The 22409-nt window shown below is 43.3% G+C and overlaps 1 protein-coding gene across 8 annotated transcripts in view; it reads right to left on the bottom strand.

Annotated features, from left to right (window-relative positions):
- The window catches only part of shank3a (SH3 and multiple ankyrin repeat domains 3a), a 228187-nt gene that overhangs the window by 49590 nt on the left and 156188 nt on the right, over positions 1 to 22409 (bottom strand). The window lies entirely within an intron of this gene.

The raw sequence follows: 22409 nt of genomic DNA on the forward strand, positions 1-22409 counted from the left end.
TGCTGCCTCTTGGCCAGGTTGTTGTAAATGAGAACAGGTTATCAATGGACTCATCTGGTAAAATTAAGGTCAAAAAAATAAACGTGTTAGTGAGCATATTCATGACTGTGTGTCTCTATGTGGCCCTGTGATAGGCTGCCAACCCGCCCAGATAAAAAGTGCTTCCCAGATCAGTGAGTTTTGCTCATTTTGAAGGGTAAACTCATAAATGTCACTTGCTTTTTTCTTTTAAATGACAAAAAAATTGGCTTTATTGGCACACGATGAGGTGATCGTAGCAGATCACATCTCTACTATTTTCATTTTTATCTTTGAAGCTGCAGACTCCTCAATCCCACTGACACGTCTTTCAGTGAGGAAGCAGAGTCTGGGGACTTTGGGTTGGCCTCTCAAATCTCTGGTGCTGAGGTCACTGAGGTGGTTAAAAAGCTCCGCTGTGGCAAGGCTCCAGGGGTGGATGAGATCCGCCCGGAGTTCCTTAAGGCTCTGGATGTTGTGGGGCTGTGTTGGCAGACGTGGTTCTGCAATATCGCATGGACATCGGGCGCAGTCCCACTGGGCTGGCAGACCGGGGTGGTGGTCCCCTTATTTAAAAAGAGGGACCGCAGGGTGTGTTCCAACTACAGGGGGATCACACTCCTGAGCCTTCCTGGTAAGTTCTTTTCAGGAGTTCTGGAGAGGAGGGTCCATCGGATTGTTGAACCTCAGATTCAGGAGGAGCAATGTGGTTTTCGTGGCCTGAGGATCAGGTCTCTGCCTTTTGCAGATGATGTGGTCCTGTTGGCTTCATCAGAACGTGATGTTCAGCTTTTGCTGGAGCGATTCGCAGCTGACTGTGAAGCAGCTGGGATGAATAAATCCGAGACCATGGTCTTGATTCAGAAAAGGGTAGAATGGCTTCTCCGGGTCAGGGATGAGGTCCTGCCCCAAGTGGAGGAGTTTAAGTAACTTGGGGTCTTGTTCACGAGTGAGGGACAGCTGGAGCGTGAGATTGATAGGTGGATTGGTGCTACATCTGCAGTGATGCGGGCGTTGTACTGGTCTGTCGTGGTGAAGAGAGAGCTGAGTCAGAAGACGAAGCTCTCGATTTACTGGTCGATCTACGTTCCTACCCTCACCCAGAGCCAGATTAAATAAATGAACTACACTAGGCAGGCTGCATTTTTTGCCCCCCCCCCCCCCCCCCATCGATGTTATTTTATGAAATGAAATCTGAATCTTACCAAAGTTACTAATAAAAGTTCATTCACATTTTACATAGCCTAGTCTTTGGTTACAAATTGGTTTTGTATGCCAAAATAAGTCATGTGTTGTATGTTAAACATTCTATCAGACTATTTTTTGGTATTAATAATTTATACGTCATTACACAGCTGTGTTAAATGCTAATAAATTATACTGATCTCATCCATTGTGCGTCATTGTTAAGGCAGTAGTACCAGTAAATAACCACTAGGTGTCATTAAATTACCGTAAATCCTCTAATACAGGCCCGGGCCTGTATTTGACTCAAGCTCATCAAGCTCCAGGCCTTTATTGGAAGGAGGGCCAGAATTAGAGGCAGGCCTCTATTTCTATTTGAGCAAAATGAACAAATGGTTCGCTGGAGTTTTTGACAATTAAAATTGCACCCACATTTTTAAAGTTAAACACATTTCTTTTAACAACGGTAGTTTCTGCTTCAGCCATCTCCCCCCTCCCCCTGCGCAGCGGCCGCAAACTCACTGATGCGCCTGCAGCCTCTCGGAGTTCCTGCTGCTCTAAACATTAAAATAATTATTTCATTTTCTGTTCCTCACTTCTGATTACCTTCAATGGTGTCTGTTTGTTGCAACCAGGTACACAAACTACTTGTTTTTATTTGACTATTTGTCTGTCCTGCCTGTTTATCTTCCTGCATCTCCTCTCTATCCTAAAGAGAAACTGCTACCTGGGTTCATATATATTCACCTTATGAGTTACCTTTGAACTGCACTTCTAAAAGATCTACTGACCGCAAAAACAGCGGAGTGCTCGCTGCTTGCCGGCCGCATCAGTGATCGGTGCGTCACCGGATGACAAGGTGATGCGCCCCGCTCCACAGCGAAATGCATCAGGCGCAAATAAAAGACAAAAAACATTAAAGGAAATTAACCGACATGAACGATCGCGTGTTAAATTTGTTTTTGAGGTGGCGACACCTGATTTGATAATGTTACTGTGGCTGTGCTCAGGACGCAGATCTACCGACCGCAAAAACAGCGGAGTGCTCTTTGCTTGCCGGCCTCGTCAGTGATCGGTGCGTCACCAGATGACAAGGTGATGCGCCCCGCTCCACAGCAAAACGCATCAGGCGCAAATAAAAGACAGAAAACATCAAAGGAAATGAACCGACATGAACGATCGCGTGTTAAATAATTTTTTGAGGTGGCGACACCTGATTGTTACTGTGGCCGTGCTCAGGAGGCAGATCTACCGACCGCAAAAACAGCGGAGTGCTCCCTGCTTGGCGGCCGCATCAGTGATCGGTGCGTCGGAAGACAAGGTGATGCGCCCCGCTCCACAGCAGCGAAACACATCAGGCACAAATAAAAGACAGAAAACATTAAAGGAAATGAACCGACATGAACAATCGCGTGTCAGTACCGACGCTCTGGCACAGCGCGTTGCCCCCCCGAGCGCAGGAGCTTGTCACCTGCTGACAGCAGGCTGCTGTCTTTTCCGAGGGCTGCATCTTGCCGGTCATTATCACGTGACAGCGACTAGTCAATGACAGGCATAAAAAGTCACTATAGTGAAGTCGACTAGTTCATACAACCCCTATTGCTCACCAATGTTCTGCAGTGCACGTTCTCTTTGAACTTGATATCAAATTTTCGCCTCCTCTTCGTCTCCGCACGGGTAAAGTTACCCTCGCGGTCCATCACTGGCAAATCAAAAGTGAGATGATGACAAAACCGCCCCCTGTACTTGCTTGTTACCACATTCCACCCGGCCACAATTCACCTCCACCGACTCCGACACCGGCCAAAATATGAGACCCGGCCGTTCATTGAATACAGGCCTGTATTAGAGGATTTACGGTAATAACACATTTAAATAAAAATATTTTCGGCAACTATACTGGGCTCACTTCTGTCTGGCTGCTGTTCTTCCAGTTCGTCCTTCTGTGACAGCGTTGATGTTGACGGCGTTGGCGCCACAGAGTCTTCTGCCGCATTTCCCGCCACATCTTCGGGCCGTGTCTGCTCCGGGTCTGGGTCGGGCCTGGCCCCTGGCTCTGCTGACTCGAGCAGGTTCACAGCTGTCGGACGGCTGCCCGAGCAGCCTGACAGAAACTTCTGTAAAGCCCCCCGTTGTATCTTCTTTTGTTACTCTTCATTTTTTTCTTTTTATGTTTGGCCGCACCCGAAAGCCTCGTGAAAGTTAGCCTACTCAAAAACACCTGCTAGCTTTGTTGTGTCCCGCTCTGACTCTGACCGCTTCTCTGACATCCTTAATTGGGTGGCACCCAAGTTGTAGGCTACAGTCATGGGCTGGCGTCAATGTGACGTAGCTAATGTAACAGTCTATGGTTAAGATAAACAATGTCGCTATTTTTAGTTAATTAATAAATACTGAAAAATATTGTAGATAGGAGTCCTATCCACAAATTTGGTCATAGGACATTTGTACATTTTATTTTAATTTATTTATTTTTAATTGTGTCCCTCTGTCTGGGCCCAATCCAGCCAATCAGGCCCTAGGCACGTGCCTACTTTGCCTTTGCGTCAATCCGGCTCTGCCCTCACCTATGGTCATGAGCTTTGGGTAGTGACCGAAAGAACGAGATCGCGGATACAAGCGGCCAAAATAAGTTTTCTCCGAAGAGTGGCTGGGCTCTCCCTTAGAGATAGGGTGAAAAGCTTGTTAATTCAGGAGGGGCTCGGAGTAGACCCGCTGCTCCTCCACATCGAGAGGAGCCAGTTGAGGTGGCTCGGCATCTGGTCAGGATGCCTCCTGGATGCCTCCCTGGTGAGGTTTTCCGGGCACGTCCAACCGGGAGGAGACCTAAAGGTAGACCCAGGACACGGTGGAGGGACTACCGTATGTCTCTCACCTGGCCAGGGAACGCCTTGGGATTCCCCTGGAGGAGCTGGCCCAAGTGGCTGGGGAAAGGGAAGTCTGGGCCTCTCACCTTAAGGTTGGTTTATGCGCGGAAAAGTTGTGTCATTTTGCGTCATTTTAACAACCACGCCCCAGAATTTCCACAACGTGCACCTCGGAAAATTTCTAACCACGCGGACGGACGGACGCGGAAAAACATGGCGGACCGGCAAGAACTAGTATGGCAGAGGTTCGTAAATACAGACATTTGTATGATTCAGCTCTCAGAGATCACCGTGATCAACATGTTGTTAATAATTCTTGGAGAGAAATAGCTCGCACTGTCGGAAAAGACGAGGACGCTGTTAAAAATGCTGGAATGCCATGTTGTAAACAGTAATTTCTACTTCTATTAGGGTGTAGTGATGGGTGCATGCCGTAGAGCTCGATGCTGCCCCATTCAGTTTGGGAGAATATTGGCTCACCACAGAGACAAGCCGCATGAACCATAAACGCTGCGAGTAGTGAAGCACGCTCCATCCGCGAGCCGCATCACCGCGTGGAAAGTGAATGCGTCAAGCATAAACCAAGCTTAAGGCTACAGCCCCCACGACCCGACTCCGGATAACCGGATGAAAATGGATGGATGGACTTTGAAGCTGCACACACTTATTTTTCAAGTATGCAAATGTAGCTGCTGACTTAAGCTTGTGCTTTATTATGGAAAAAATGGATAAAAGTGGCTTAGAGTGTCTCAATAAGCAGGTGAAATACACACCAGGGGATTATATAGGGGAACTGATATGTTTTCTCTAGTTTTGGCTTGCTGACACACACACGCACGCACGCACGCACACACACACACACACGCACGCACGCACGCACGCACGCACGCACGCACGCACACACACACACACACACACACACACACACACACACTTCAAATGTTAATTGTTTGCACAAGAGCGGATAGAGGGTGAAGTTTGGGTCTGTCCTTGAAATGCTGATAACACGACACAATGAGAACAAACAGTGAAAGGAAAAGATAAAGGGATGGGAGAATAGGTGACAGAATAAAAGAGAAAGGATAAAAACAAAATGAACAAAAAGAGGAAAAAAAATGGATGAAGCTATGGTTAATACTAATCATTAATATAAATATATGTATTATCCATGTGCCCCCAAAATACTTGCTTTTATTGTTTTAAATGCTTATTTGTGGCTATATTTATTCCCATAGATGTCGAGGCCATCCATCTTACTAAAAAACAAAACAACAACAGCAAAACTGCCTAATGCTGTCCAGCCACTAATGGCATTAATCCAAACATGTAAAACCCATCATGGCAGGATTCCTCGCTTCTAAATCAAAATTAAAATATTCCTTCTTTTTTGATTTTCTTCCTAGCTTCATCGTTTGGCGTCCGTCCTGGAGGACTTTGAGAACATTTCCATTTTCTGTATTCATTTGTTTAGTTTCTTTTTTATTTATTCTGCAGCTGTATTTCTGTTAAGAACTTTAGAACAAGACTATGTGTTGTCAATGGTGGTCTGCAGGTGGCTAGGATAATTTAGCTCTATTTTAACCCTTTATTCAACTAACTGTGAAGCCGACTATAGGAAAGACTTACAGGATAGCAAAAGAAATAATTTCTTCAACAATGACAAAGAACAAAGGACTACAAACACAAATAAAAAACTCACAAAGATCTCCTAAAATTAATGTGAACAAAGAATAGATTCATATACCTTAAAGGTGCATTTTGTAGGAATTAAGTGTTGAGGGTCTGACCTCATGAGGAATTTACTATGCAGTGATTTTCTCCAAAATGACTGTGCTTAAATTGCTCTGAAAAGCAAATAATCACATCAGCGCCAAGAAACTTCATTTCCCATGATGCTTTGCACACTGAAGCATTGTGATGACGTCACCGCCTAATACCAGAAACACATTCTGTGCATGTGTGGGAGTCACAGAGCTTTCCCGCGAACTCAGACTATAAATCATCAGGAAAGACAAAGGAACCTCGTTCTTTTGTCCAGGATACCTGGCGGTAAGGACACGCTTGTCGAACGCTCCGACTCCCTTGAGCACGCGGAAGCTCTAAGTGCCCAAGATTGAGCCACGCAACCGCTGGAAACCACTCCAACTCCATCGGGACCTGACTGGGAACGAGCGGAGCTCCATCCAGCTCTCAGAGACGCTGTAAGTTGTCAAACTCAGCACAAAAGAAACTTCGTTCTCTTTGTGTCCAGCCCGTGGAGAAACACTCCCGGAGAACGCCAAAACAGCGGAGAAAGCCATCAAACCGACGGACGACGCCAAACTGCGGAGAAACACGGAGAAACACGGAGAACCGTCAAATCAAACAGCGGGGACGCCTTGCTGTTCTGGTGATCAGAAAACTCAGTTCTCTCTCTCCTTTTCTTCTCCCGTTTCCTCTATAGTCCAGAATAAGCAATAAAACCGCGCTATTGCTTAAAAAGTAGCTTCGTGTTTTCCTCTTTCGTTCCCAAACACGTCCGTCGGGTCATTTTGAAAGAATAAACTGCTTATTGATCATTGTTTGGTATCTTTAAATGTTTTCTGCTTGGCCACGTGGTTAAACTAAAAGATATTATTCGTGATTAATCTTTTGTGTTGTTTCATGATCCTTTGAAATGTTTTGAGTGATTTTAAGGTTAAGTTACTTATGATTCTAAGTGCCTTGGAAGTTAAAGTGCAAGTTGCCACCCACACTTTAGCCAGACAAAGGGGTCAGCCATCTTGCATACAGACTCCATTTTAGAAACACACACACACATACATACACACAAAACACCTTGAACATTATTTTGAATATACATCCTTTTATTATATCACATGGTTATTATTCATTTATGCCACTGTTTATTCATTTGACAAATTGTTAATTAAACGTTATAAAAGTCAGATTTTCGTCTCCAGTAGCTTTGTTGTGTCGAAGAGAAGTCTCTGCTCCGAGGATTCTACGAACTTCAAGAAAGACTGATAAGAGTTTTGGATTCAATTTTTCCCCGGTTAAAGGGGAATGGTGCCCCGTATATCTAAGAATATCTTAATTAATTAATAAATCAGTAAATTTTCCCATATTTACAGAATTTATTGAAGAATCCAAAAGTAAGTTAAAGCTTACGAATTGTTCGCTCCTAATAACCCCAACATAAGTAAAAATGACAATTTGGTTACTGCAATTATTTCCTCACTCATGTTTTGTGATTTTCATGGATGTTGCCCGTGACAGATCAGCACCAGAAGTTTCTAGAAAACATGCAAAGATGAGTCATACACAGGAAGTTGATAAATACATTGTCATATCTGTTGTTAGCACTCTTGGGTGTTTTACAATAGGGAGCAATTACTGTTACTGTGATTACTATTACCGTAGTATGCCTCCATCATAGAGGAAGTGTTGTTATTACAGTTTCACACTGGAACCATCAGCGGCGCAAAACGGCAGCGGAACGGTTTACTCGTGAGCTTCAAAGAGGTCCTTTTCACACTGGGAGAGTCTTGGCAGCGGCATGGCTTCCTTGCTGTGTTCTTTGCTGGACTCACAATATCCCTCGACACTTCAGGTCACGGTATGTTTATGCAATCCGCCATCAAACCAAAAAGAAAGAAATCACGTTTGATATCGCTGTGTGATGTCATATATGATGATGTTCCTCTCCAATACCAAGATAAAAGCCATGAAAACACACCGCTGCACTTCTGGACCAATGCTGTGAGTAAATAAGTCGTTGGGTCACACGTAAGTTTCAAATATATGAAATAGTATTGCTGCAGTACTTTTATTTCGAAATTTACTAGTGATTTTACACTGAAACCATGTGTGATTTCCTGTCTAGCTATGTTAATTGCTGAAATTGACGAATCCCAGAAGCGGCATGTGGCAAAAATAGAATGTGATCCTATCTTTTGCGGTGCAGCCTGTCGCTTCTGGGACGCGCCTGGAAATTGCCGCATCGCTGCTGGTTTGAAACACTCCATAGACTGTAATGGCTTTTATTGGAAACAGTGATGTTCCGTTGCCGTTCCGCGCCGCCAGTGCTTTCAGTGTGAAACGGGTTATTTTCTTGCTTTTAGCTTGCCATTATTGATCTGACTGACTCATTTAAGGAAGTAAAACACCCAGTTTAATAATTTTTCACTTCAACCACACATTTCACTGTAATATTTAGTTGTTGGTTATTGAAAAAGTAGCTTGAGATCATTTTAGTGCAGACTATTTACTTCTAATTCATCATTAGCATTGCTAGTTCAATGCTAGCCACTAGCCTTCTTCACAAAGTAAAACAAAAAGACGCTGTGGCTTCAAAGCCTAATTTATACTTTTCCATCAGCTCTGTGATGGGAGAGACGTACACGCGTTGACAGAGATGTCAGCTGGGGATTGTTGCAAAACAGTTCCCCACCAGGACAACAGAAGGCGTAGCGCTATTCTGAGGTATTCTGCCACCATTACACTCAAATATCTGGTCAGCGATTGTGTATTTACTATAGTATTTGCATTGTTTTAATGTACTTCAGAGACTTTTTAACACAAACAAATTCGTCCCTCATTCCTCTCCACCTCTTAATGTGATCAACACCTCTAAAGTCACGTTTCTCGTATTTTCCATCCATGAATAAAACACTTGCTGCAAATCATTGTACGCCTTCAGTCACGGGTGAATACACTTTCGTATTTTCATACTTTTCCTGCAATGCATTCTTCAATCTGCTCCATGTCTGTCACTAAATATCTTTATTTTGTGAAGCGACAAAAATAGTGCTGTTGACGAATTTACAGGAAGTGGCGTCTTGACAAATCACAAGCCTGCGGTCTCTGTCTCTTTTTAAGGATAGTTAAAAATTGGGGCATGTCTCCGTCACCCTGTGGGCCAGTCAGAGAATTCTTGCGTCGACGTATAATGGTGTTGCGCGTCTTCGTCCTGACGCAGAAGCATAAATTAGGCTTTAGGGGTGCTCTTTTTACTGGCTTCAGCTCTTTAAACAGATTTGGATTTTTTCACCTTCTCGTGTCAAATTACAATTGCCAGCGCTGCAGCGTTAACTTGCAGGAGACATGGCAACCCCACGCTCACCAATGCTAAACACTAGCTACATCCCTTCTTTTATTTGGAAAGAAGAAAAACTAACAACCTAGCGAGCTGAGAATGAAACGTTTCAGTATAACCTTCCTTCCAACATGATTGAGACATTAGACTGTTTTGGAATTATTCCACTGTAAAATTATTACTTCATTCTTACAAATTGCACCTTTAAAGCCATAAGATATTTACTATAATAATAACCACATTGTTCAATATATCTCACTCTCAGGAAATTCATCCCACATACAGCCATTTAAAAGTACCTTGGAAATGTGGCTTTGTTATGTTTCAGTATCTTTTAAATTCTGCTTCTAATATCTTTAAGCCATTTAGAAGTCATTTGGATGCATTTTCAAATCAAAGAAAGAAACAATGACATCTTTCACCCAAAGTACAGAAGCTACTAGCACAACAAAACGCCCCCATGAGAGATTGAGCTCATAAGAACAGAAATTATGTACTATTTACTTTCGCCAACATGAGGAAACAAGCCCTGAGATGCCTATAATAAGATGAGAAAATCACAATAACCTCTGTGATGACAATGTTGGACTGAGCAGCAAAAAATGCTCAATAGAGCATTTTTAGATGCACCAGCCAAATTACCACATATTGTGCATTCCATGTTTCTAAATGAGACCCAGAGCAGTTTTGCATAATCCAATGACATCTAGAATCTAGAGCAGGCATTCCAGAAGGTGTGATGTTGATATTCCCTCTCTGAGTAAAGTTGATTCACCCAGCAGAGTTCATCTGATTTGCTGTTTGACAAACTGAGAACACGTACAAGCCAAGGTTAAATATATCACCATACAACTTAGATGCTTTCCATACAACTCATACAGTGTTGGAGATCCCACAACGTCAACAGCATCCTGATAAGCAAACCTGGTACAAAAAATAGACATCGTGCTAATTCTGTTGTCTGCAGAAGACGGAAATAAATCAGAAAAAAGACATGCTGAGCCAGCGATGTGAGTTTAAATTTAAAATCTGGGAATTAAGAAGCCTACGTTCAGTATGGGCCACATCAGTCTTATCCCATTGTTTTGTGGACAGAAGACATATTGGGTGGAATAGCTGGAATTCATTTCTCCTCCTCCTCCGGCACAGAAAATGTGCTCTGTAATATCATTGCAGCTGAAAAGTGAAATCGGTTACTTCTGGCAAGAACTGTCAACACTTAAAATTGGAAGAGGACACAGGGAAGGAAACTTTATTTTCATCATTCGTGTTGTCGTTTTTTTTCTCCATAGCTGAACTGACAGTTTGCTTGGCTTCGTCTCTGTGACCCTTCACACAGCTCTGGAGGTGACTGAAATGTAGACTTTCTGGCTTCTGGGGTCCCAGAAACGGTGATGACTGCATGAGCATAGGTCTACAACCTGCAGCTTTTCACACATTCATCAGGTGAGGACACAGATCATTTAACCTAAGTCCTGTCACCCTCCCTTGTAAAAACTCTGGCAATCATAACACCACTTAATTTTGTCAGGTATAATTGGCTTCAGCCCTCAGGCTCACCTGTCATGGTGAAGGTTCACAGTGTGGTGGTGACCATATTGACACTAACTGATTTCCATTCTACCACCTGAAACTACATGCTCACATTCAGAACAGAAGAAAACAAAATCGCATGGCTCAGGGCAGTGGGCACTTTTATCGCCCAGGGTGCACTGTTATAATCATGCAAAATGGAGCAGGTGTCTTACTTCCCCCCTGTTCCCCCCCTGGGATTTTTGCCTATGATGTAAAAAAAAAGTGAGGCGCAAACCGGAAACATTTCTGCTGTTCACAATTTGACAAATGATCATGAAATAACAGATAACGCTAGAAACACATGGGTTCTTCCTGATGTAAGAAGTGAGCCTACTCTTTGTTTGGTAGTTTTGGCGTTGGCATCATCATAGATGCTCTGTGACTCTTCAAAAAACAGTAAAAATGCTCAAAAACGCTTGTGGCGAAAGGTTTTTCTGATCAGGAAAAGGCTGGCAGTTAATGAGTTAATATGGCACCGACTATTTGCTGGGCTTGAACGAACAGATCCCTTCATCAAGAGTAGGAGGTGGGCTCTGTGAGAACAGGGAGACCAGGAACTAATGAAATGATAAATGACCCGCACTTGTATAGCGCCTCTCAGAGTAAGGACTCCAAAGCGCTTTACACTACAGTGTATCATTCATCCATTCACACACTGATGGTGATGAGCTACGATGTAGCCACAGCTGCCCTGGGGCAAAATGACAGAGCACAGGCGCCACTGGTCCCTCCGAACACCATCAACAGGCAAGGTGGGTTAAGTGTCTTGCCCAAGGACACAACAGCAGAATGCTCTGTCCAGAGCCGGGATCGAACCTGCAACCTTCCGATTACTGGACAACCCGCTCAACCTGTTGAGCTACTGCTGCCCCAGCTATGAGCAACATATAAAATATCTATATAACGTGCCATCTAGGGGCTGAAATAGGTAATGCACCTAACACCCTTCTCTCTACATCCGTATTTATAGGTGGAAGCAAAACCTCTAATTCATGAGTGCACATCCCCAATTGCCTAGAGCTTAAACACAATGTTTTACAATTTTATTCTCACATTATGCTGTTTAGTCTAAAGATATACTTGTCCACGAGAAATATCAGCAACTCTGCATCAGTCTAGGTGCTCCCTCAAACACTCGTGCATGCTCTGTGATTGATATCTGTACGTAAGAAGATGTCTAACGCTATTGGCTAATGAGGAAAGGTGCTCATTTCAAATTGCGGGGCTCTACAGGTCAGGAGGCGAGCTTAGCAAAAATGAAATTGACGTATTACTTACATTATATCACAGCACAGGGTAAGTCTGTCACTTTTCTGGCTTTCTAAAATTTCATACACAATTTCTGAAAGCTCGTTCATATATGTTTCTGACTTGTAGCAGGTCTTAAAGCTGCTATAGCGAATCTACAGAAAAAGCTAGTATTTGAACGCAAAAACCCCTTGCTTGTCACACGTTCACAGAGCACTCACCCCTCTTCTAGGGTATATTCCCTGAGATGCTTCTGCCTAAACCAGAACAAAGCATTGCCAGAGGAAACGAGAGAGAGCTAAACAGCAGTCGCCATTTTCTAGGTCCAAATGTCTTTTGTTGTCCCTGACTTCAAATGGTGTTTTTCTTTTTGGGACTCTGGTAGTTTGTCCTAAAGTTCAAGTGGTAGCAGCCGGCTGTTTCTTCTTATATTATTGAACAGAGAACCTGTGACACCATTGGTGCTCTGTTGCTAAACACGTGAGTGCGTAATGAATGGACGGCGTGTGGCATGTCGGTGAGATCGACAACCAGATCCAACAGTAGCTTTCGGTCCAAAACGTGTTATTGGTGGATGTTTGTAGACAAATATGATAGAAATACTTCATTAACTTTTTCCTTTTTTAATCCTCACAGTGTATTTATAGCTATACTAGAACGTTGTTAGGAGACATGAAATCAAATGTTTTTAAGCACATTTTATTTTCTAACGTAACCCTAACCCAAAGATTGTTGTTGACAATGTGGTAATTTTTTAAAAGAAATAATACAAAATACACAAATGTCAAATATAAAATAAATATTAAAAATAAATTAAATTTAATATGTTTTACAAACAGTCTAATTATTACAAAATATTCAAATAAACCACTACACAATGGCATAAATATCTAAAACTTATGGAAATATCAGTGATATTCGGTTTAGTGTCAACTAAATATTAAATCGATCGCATATTTTTTCTAGTCGTAGTGACCACCTTTTACTCAGTCATCCAGTCAAACACACTCACACACTGATTTGCAGTTAAGGGGCTATTTGGAGTTCAGTATTTTTGCCCAAGGACACTTTGCCATGTGGCAGTTTATGCTGGAATCAAATCGACAACCTCCCAATTGAAAGAGCTGCTTTTCCTGCAGAGCCACCGCTGCTCCAATAGCTGTCCCACACAGTAGTGAATTCATCATTATGAGCTTTCACCTTGGACATGAATAGAGAAAAACAAATCTGCATGAAGGAAATAGAACTAAGAATGGCACAGTGGTGATCAGTTACCTTCCTTCGTGATCCCTCTGCAATCTATTTCACCATCTATCGCTGCTCACCCCTCTTTTTACCGCCCTCCCCTCTAAAACGGTTTGCACATGCCTGTCTCTGCTGCTGCAACGCTGATGCTTAAGCATTCTCAGGGAGTGCAGACACACTCCAAAACTTCTTAATGGGCAGGCTAAAAATAGCTCAGGCTGGATCTGGCAGGGTTGATTCAGGCGGCTGTGAGTCATTCAGTTGTGCCACTATGTAAGAAAAGCAAGGAAATTGGAGTTAACAAGCTCAAAAAAATTAGATAAGGAAGGTTTGCACACTTGTTACGATGTAGACTGACGAAAATTCTGAAGCTTTCTTTATCTTGTCAATAAAAATAAAGTGCTTTCTATTACAGTACTCTTTAAGGACATTAAACACCACAGGACACCAAAAAAAGAAAATAAATTGAATTTTATAGAAACGAAATGAGTGTTTTAACCCTAACCCTAGCTCGGCTCAGGATATTTGTGACTCTTTATTGAGAGACATGGGGGGGGGGGGGGGGGTCTCGCTGGAGGGTCGTAACACCCCAGCGGATTCTAAAGAAGAGATTAACAGTGCCATTGAGGAAAATGAGTGGCGATGCAATTTGTTTGCATCATTAGAGAAGGAAGAGCAGTTCATAGTCACATCATTATCTCCTCAGCTGCTGCGAGTAAACATCTACGATTAACCCCAGGAAACAGGCCAGCAGCACGTGTGCATTTGTTACACGAAGTGTGAGCAGAGCGGGTGGATAGTTTCAGCATTTATGCTTACCGCTACATATCCAAAGATTTAATCAAAGTCTTGCTTTTTAACTTTAAACAGCAAAATATGCACGCTGCACAACCCACACACAGCACTCGTCTTAAAAATTTCAATCAATGCTCTCTGCTGTTCACCCTCCGCTCTTCATCAGTTGCTCACATCCTCTTTGTTGCATGTAGCTTTCTTTTATTCTTTGTGACTTTGCCTGCAACACTTTTTTTGTCTCCCACCTCTCTTTCCCCTGTCCCCTCCAGCTCTGGCTGAAGATGAACTACTGGCAGTGAGGAGCTCTGGCTGGGAGAGAGGGCAAGAAAAAGAGAGGGAGTCGAAAAGAAAGAGCAGAGTGGTGACGGATAACAGCCAGCAGAATCAAGGAGAGTTTAAACTGCCTCTTTCACATGGCCACCTTCTTCCTTTCACTGTCTTTCTCATTTTCTGTCCCTCTGACTGAAACCACTTTTTTGCAGTCCTCCCACTTTACTTCATATTTTCCTCCCATTTTTCATCGCTGGTCTTTCGAGAAGAGATGGAGGTAGGGATGATAAGGAGAGATACCACTTGAAAAGCTCATGGAGGGAAAGTAGGAAAATAGAAAGTACACTCAATAGTATTAGGGTTACTTTATTGTAAAGCATGCTGTCTGTCCTGCTTCACTATGCCGAGACACGTTGCCCTCGCTGTCAGTAACGCCTCAATGGGTGCTTCCAGATAAACAACTCTGTGTGTGTTTAAGTGTGTCCCAGTGAATATGTCACGCCATAACTGTGTGTTGCTTTGCTGATGGATATCAGGACAAAATTAGCTTGACATTCTTCAACATGTTTGGAAATTAGTAATTGAATGAATGTAGTATAGGGGTAATTAATCTAATTATGACATGCACATTTACAATGCATGGAAAAGTGTTAGCCTCCTAATGTTTTTCTTCTGTTTTTGGTCTTTTTGTCATGCTTGAATATTTCGGATTAGGGAACACATTGCAACAATACAGATTTAAAATGAAGAGTTAAAGGTGCAATATGTAAGAACCAAGTCAGTATTTTACAGTGAAATAATCACAAAACGGTCTAATGTATCAATCATGTTTCATTCTCAACTGGCTGCGGGGGGGTGGGGGGGCTGTTCAGGTTTTCTCCTTTCAAAAAAGTGAAAGAGGAACCTGGTTACTGTTTACAATCAGTGAGTTTGTGAGTTGCCGATTGTGCACCGTGCTAACGCTGCAGCGGCGGTTCAACGCCATCCAGTAAAAATAGTTGTATAAAGACTCAAAGTTAGTAAACAGGAGCGACAGCATCTTTTTGTTTAACTTTACTATCCGGTAAAGAAGGCTAGATGCTAACATTGAGCTAACAATGCTAACGGTGAATTAGATGCAAATAGTCAGCTCCAAAAATGTCTCAAGCTTGATATTACAGTCAAATAGTAAATAATGAGTAAATTACGGCTTTTTACTTCCTTTAATGAGTCGTTCAGAACTATAACAGCAAGTTAACAGAAAGACCACACACATCCTCTGGAGCCATATTACCATAATAAGTGTAGTAAGTGCTCCATACCATAAACCCCCCAAAAGTGCAAACACCAGATATGACATTGTATTATCTACTGTACTTATCAACTTACTGTGTATGACTCATCTTTGTCATCTAGAATCTTCTGGTGCTTCCTGAGGGGACAACAGTAGCTCAGGAGAGCTTGTCCAGCAATCGGAAGGTTGCAGGTTCGATCCCAGCTCCTACCAGAGAATGCTGCTGTTGTGTCCTTGGGCAAGACACTTAACCCGGCTTGCCTGCTGGTCGGAGGGGCCAGTGGCGTCAGTGTTCGGCAGGCCTCACCTCTGTCAGCGCACCACAGAGCAGCTGTGACTACATAGCTCAACATCACCAGTGTGTGAGTGTGTGAATGGGTGGATGACTGATTGTGTTGTGAAGCGCCTTGGGGGGTTGTAGAACGGTAGTTAGAAAGTGATTACAGTCACCAAATTTGACCACAGGATGTCATTCTTACTTCATTCCTACATGACGCACCTTTAATTTGTAAAATATATAAAGATATCCAAACCAATGTGCCCCTTATTAAATAAAAAAAGGATCTGCCACTCCCAGGCGTTATTACTGTCAGACCTGCAGAATTAATGAATTACTTCACTGGAATATGTCTGAAAACATGAATTAGACTAAATGATTAGAAGATTAGACTGAAGGAAATTTAAGAACAGAAGAACCATTTAAAGGACATAACATCTTCTAATGTGGTTGAATTTAAACGATTGAAGACTGTGCCAAAATCCCGTCACAATGACATAAGAGACTCAAGTTATAACACATATTTGATTATTCTTGTTGCAACCAAAAGTACATTTAGGGTCAGTTACTTGTGGGTTGGTGTTATTAACTTTTTTCTCTTAAAATGGATCATTGTTTCAAAACTGTTTTATTTACGCAGGTTGTCTGGTATTGGACATTTCCAAGTGTGACAAAACACAAAAAACGGGGTGGGTGGGTGGGGGGGGGGAGCTGCTAATAACCTTTATGGACAGGATTTCTAGGTGCGGCCAAGGTGTTGAGGACATCCGTTTATACATATGTATGTATGTATGTATATATATATATATATATATATATATATATATATATATATATATATATATATATATATATATCTGTGAGGGGTAAATACATCTTCACAGCACTGTACAGTAAGTACAGCATATTGGTAAAGACTCAAGAAGAAAAAGAACTACTAAGATGGACAGAGGGGGTCGGGACACTTTTAATCTCCAAAAAATATATCTGTGAGAGTTCAGTTGTGCAGGATTTATGACTGAGTCAAGCCCCAATATCAGAGCCATCTCCTGCCCTCCCTCCTTCCGTCCCTCTTTTCCTCTCCTGCTGAAAGACACGCTCTAGCATCTCCACTCTGCTGTCTCTTAGAGTATAGTCCACCATCCGTCTTCCTTTCGCTATCTGGCCCTTTCTTCCCCACCTTTCCCCTATCTTTTTCTCACAATGCATTTAAATGAGGTATTTAGAAATTCCAGCTGTTCTCGTCTCTTTACAGGTACTCCGAGGTAACCTCAATCCCTCAACAATGCTTCAAACCAGGAAAAGGCCTCAGCTGCCCCAGAAAACTGCCCGAGGAGATGTCTGACAAACACATAAGAAGCAAGAGGATATTTATGACCAAAAAAGTGTCCTTGTCCCATTTCAGATATATGCATGTGCTACAGTGCTAAACTATCCAACGAGATGGCCAGATGGTTTCCATGATACTTCTTTATGGTGCTCTGTGGAATTTAGTGCTTTGCACGTTTTTGCCCTTGAAACCACACCAAATCAAATGTGCCATCTGTTGGTTCACTGATTGACTAAATGGAAATCCATCCATTTCCGTCCGCTTATCCGGAGTCGGGTCGAGGGGGCAGTAGCCTAAGGCAAGAGGCCCAGACTTCCCTCTCCCCAGCCACTTGGGCCAGCTCCTCCGGGGAATCCCAAGGCGTTCCCTGGCCAGGTGAGAGACATAATCCCTCCACCGTGGCCTGGGTCTACGTTTAGGTCTCCTCCTGGTTTGTCGTGCCCGGAAAACCTCACCAGGGAGGTATCCAGGAGGCATCCTGACCAGATGCCCCAGCCACCCCAACTGGCTCCTCTTGATGTGGAAGAGCAGTGGGTCTACTCCGAGCCCCTCCCGAATGACCAAGCTTCTCACCCTATCTCTAAGGGAGAGCCCAGCCACTCTTTGGAGAAAACTCATTTCGGCCGCTTGTATCCGCGGTCTCGTTCTTTCGGTCACTACCCAAAGCTCATGACCCTAGGTGAGGGTTGGAACGTAGATCGACCGGTAAATGGAGAGCTTCGCCTTCTGACTCAGCTCTCTCATCACCACGACAGACCAGTACAACGCCTGCATCACTACAGATGCAGCACCAATCCGCCTATCGATCTTACACTCCAGTTTTCCCTCACTCGTGAAAAAGATCCTGAGATACTTAAATTCCTCCACTTGGGGCAGGACCTCATCCCTGACCCGGAAAAGCCATTCTATCCTTTTCCAGTTCAAGACCATGATCTCAGATTTAGAGGAGCTGATTCTCATTCCAGCTGCTTCACACTCGGCTGCGAACCGCTCCAGCAAAAGCTGAAGATCATGTTCTGATGAAGCCAACAGGACCACATCATCTGCAAAAAGCAGAGACCTGATCCTCAGGCCACCAAAATGGATGCCCTCCACACCTTGGCTGCACCTAGAAATCCTGTCCATAAAGGTTATGAACAGAATCGGTGACAAAGGGCAGCCTTGGTGGAGTCCAACTCTCACTGGGAACGAGCCAGACTTACTGCCGGCAATGCGGACCAAGCTCTGACACTGGTCAAACAGGGACCTAACAGCCCATATCAGAGGGCTTTACACTTGAATTGATCTTATCAGGAAGGCTCAGGAGTGTGATCCCATTGTAGCTGAAACACGCCCTGCTCTTTTCAAATAAAGGGACCACTGCCCCAGTCTGCCAGTCCAGTGGGACTGCCCCCGATGTCTACGTGATATTGCAGAGCCGTGTCAGCCAACACAGCCCCACAACATCCAGAGCCTTAAGGAACTCCGGGCGGATCTCACCCACCCCTGGAGCCTTGCCACAGAGGAGCTTTTTAACCACCTCAGTGGCCTCAGCACCAGAGATTTGAGAGGCCAACCCAAAGTCCCCAGACTCTGCTTCCTCACTGGAACACGTGTTGGTGGGATTGAGGAGGTCTTCGAAGTATTCTGCTTACCGATCCACAAAGTCCTGAGTAGAGGTCAGCAGCACACCGCTCCCCCCCCCCCCCCCCCCCCCCCGAGGCGCCGGATAGTGGACAAGAATATCCTCAAAGCCGTACGGAAGTCTTGCTCCATGGTCTCACCGAACTCCTCCCATGCCCAGGTTTTTGCCTTGGCGACCACCCGAGCCGTGTTCTGCTTGTACTGCCGGTACCCATCAGCTGCCTCTGGAGCCCCACAGGCCAAAAATACCTGATAGAAGTCTTTCTTCAGCTTGACAGCATCCCTAACCGCCAATGTCCACCAGTGGGTTCGGGGGTTGCCACCACGACAGGCACCGACGATCCTGCGACCACAGCTCCGGTCGGCCACCTCAACAATGGAGGCACGGAACAGGGTCTATTCAGACTCAATGTCCCCCGCCTCCCTGGAACATTTTGGAAGTTCTGTCAGAGGTGGGAATTGAAGCTCCTTCTGACAGGAGACTCTGCCAGATGTTCCCAGCAGACCCTCGCAATACGTTTGGGCCTGCCTGGTCTGACCAGCATCCTCCCCCACCATCTGAGACAACTCTCAGTGGGAGCAACTCCAGAGTGGTAGAAAGTCCAAACCATCTCAAGGAAACTTGTTCCAGAGCCAGAGCCATGCGTTGAGGTGAGTCCGACTATATCTAGTCAGAACCTCTCAACCTCACACACCAACTCGGGCTCCTTCCCCACCAGAGAGGTGACAATCCATGTGCCAAGAGCCAGTTTCTGTAGCCGAGGATCAGACCGCCAAGGTCCCTGCCCTCGACTACCACCTGTCACACACTGCACCCAACCCCTTTGGCCCCTCCCACGAGTGGTGAGCCCATGGGAAGGGGGACCCACGTTTCCTCTTCGGGCTGTGCCCGGGTGGGCTCCATGGGTGAAAGCCCAGCCACCAGGCTCTCGCCAACATGCCCCACCTCCAGGCCTGGCTCCAGAGGGGGGCCCCGGTGACCCACGTCCGGGCGAGAGAACACGGTTTCCATTTCTATAATTCATCTAAACTAAACTAAATGGAAATATGGCCCATTATTTATTTTTTTTACTTTCAAAAAGGACAAAGAGTGACATGGTCTTTGTTTATAAACAGTGAGCCCACAGGGTTTGCAGAGTCTGCCCTTAGCTAATGTCAGTATTTTTATTTATACACTGGCCATCAAAAAGCTCCCCAGTTGTGAACTGTTTATTAGCCAGTGAAAGGAGAGGCCCAGAAGTAATTTCTAGTAACCCTAAGAAGCCATGGCATCCTTTTGTTGTACTCGAACAGGTCTGACTCAGGTATCCATCATTTTGAGGAAGACTGACCATGAAGATCAAGATCGTCTTTAATGTTGAACTAAAGTTATATTGTGAGGTCTGTGAAGAGGATTTGATTTATTATTGTTCACATAAGAGCAAACATAGTAAATATAGTTCAAATTAAATTCAAAAATTTCCCACCCAATATGGCGGCGACACTGTTACGCTCTCCATTGCCCAATGGCGCGTCTGCGCATTCATGTCTATGAGCCTAGTAGCCATGCATTTATGGAAGTAGGTGTCTTTCTGAATTAGACTGAAAATGCTAGCTTTTACCATTCACTTATATTATTTCTGTTAAGCTAAAGCTAACAGAAAACTGCCAGATTTGGAGGATAGCTTGGCTGGTTACAAAATGCTTTATTCCCACTGATCTAACTCTGGGGAATACGGCAATAATATTTCACTTGGGGGTGAAATGACCTTTTAAATTAATCTAAGTGCTTTAATCAAAGTTCAAGAGAACTGTGTAACTTTAAATGCTGAAAGGCATTAAGTGGCTGTTTTCAGGTCAGTTCCATGATATGAATGCTTAGTCAACACGGGCTGAACTGGTCAATGTTCCAGCACACCTGCATTTGATTATGCTCTAATTAAGAGTCCCTAAAAGCCTGGTGGAAACTCAAGATAGGAGAAGGCAAATGTCAACTATTGAAACGGGAGGATCATTATTGGCTTTTGTTTTCAAATGTTTGTCATTAGTGAGAATCATTTACTGTCAAAACAACAAAAAAGCTGAATATTTTGTACAATTAGAGACAGGTAACCAGATATTAGGTCAATATAAATAAATGATGATAAACTATACAATTCCAGCGCTTCATTTTGTTACACATTTAAACAACTAATGTTGGCATTTTGTTACAAACCAAGTATAATTCCTTTAAAGGGTAATTTAAGAGCAGAACTTGTCCCAAAAGTGTCATTAGGCCAGGGCGTCTGTGCCTGCCGGCTTTAACAGTTGTTCTGTAGAGCTCCTGATCTCAGGTGAGAAAAAAGAACAAAAGCAGTTTATTTTTTTCTTATTTTCTTTCACTGCTTGGTGTGCAATACCTGCCCTAGAGGTTGTATTTGTGAGGCACATTTGAATTTTAGGCAACGTGACAGAAGAGGAAAACAAAGAGCAGAACTGTGCAGCATTTAGTGTGGTTTTGATTCATTCACTCATTCATTCATTTATTTGTTTTATTTTCACTTAAGTGAGGACATCTAGCTGAGCCTGAAATAAGGGGATGGAGATTTTTCTCTTTTGCAGTAACAGCAAAATAACAGAAATCAGAGATGTTTACAGATTTTTGATACATGCTAAGAACAAGGTAAATCATTATTTATTATAAATGTGTTACATGAGATAGACCAAATTATTTCAGAGTAAAATTCTTTCCTCAAAAGGTGGAACCCATTAAAATATTTTTATTTTTTAAATGACCAAAAATTATAATGTAGTTTGAAATCCATTTAATAGAAACTGCAGAAGTTATGTATATGTATCATGTATCAAGTGTATATATATATATATATATATATATATATATATATATATATATATATATATATATGCATGATGTGTTTGTAAAAACATTTCTTGCTATGCTTTTGAATGAATTTCATCAGCAGGATTAAAAAAGGAGAAGAGGGGGAGCCGATAAGAAGATTGACAAATTGGACCCTGACAGGTTGAAACTAAATAAATATTTTCTCATTTTCTTGAAGGGGCCATATTATGGAAAATCTACTGCTTTGAGCTTTTTATCATTTGATATTGTTAATTCCTCATGAAAAAAAACGTTTTGGTTGCATTCATGCATTTTCCTGTTTCAGCTGCAAATTTAGAGTTTTACTTTGAAAATCCAGTTAAGTGTCAGTGGAAGCAAATTACATTATCAGGCAGTTCTCCTCTCCTAGAAGCTAGTCTCTGGTGTGAAACCTGACTCCCCTGGCCACTACAGGATATAATAATAATAATAACAACAACAACAACAACAACAACAACAACAACAACAACAACAACAACAACAACAATAATAATAATAATAATAATAATAATGCATTGAACTTATATAGCGCTTTTCTAGACAACCAAAGACGCTTTTCACACACTCTCACATTCACACACTGCTGGTGATGGTAAGCTACTTGTAGCCACAGCCACCCTGGGGAGGCCTGACAGAGGCAAGGCCGCCATTTGGCGCCGTCGGCCCCTCTGACCACCACTAACACAGGCAAGTTGGGTGAAGTGTCTTGCCCAAGGATACAACAGCAGGATACCCCTGGCGGGAGCTGGAATCGAACCCATGACCC

The sequence above is a fragment of the Nothobranchius furzeri genome, chromosome 4 (assembly GCF_043380555.1).
Source record: "Nothobranchius furzeri strain GRZ-AD chromosome 4, NfurGRZ-RIMD1, whole genome shotgun sequence".
NCBI lineage: Eukaryota > Metazoa > Chordata > Actinopteri > Cyprinodontiformes > Nothobranchiidae > Nothobranchius > Nothobranchius furzeri.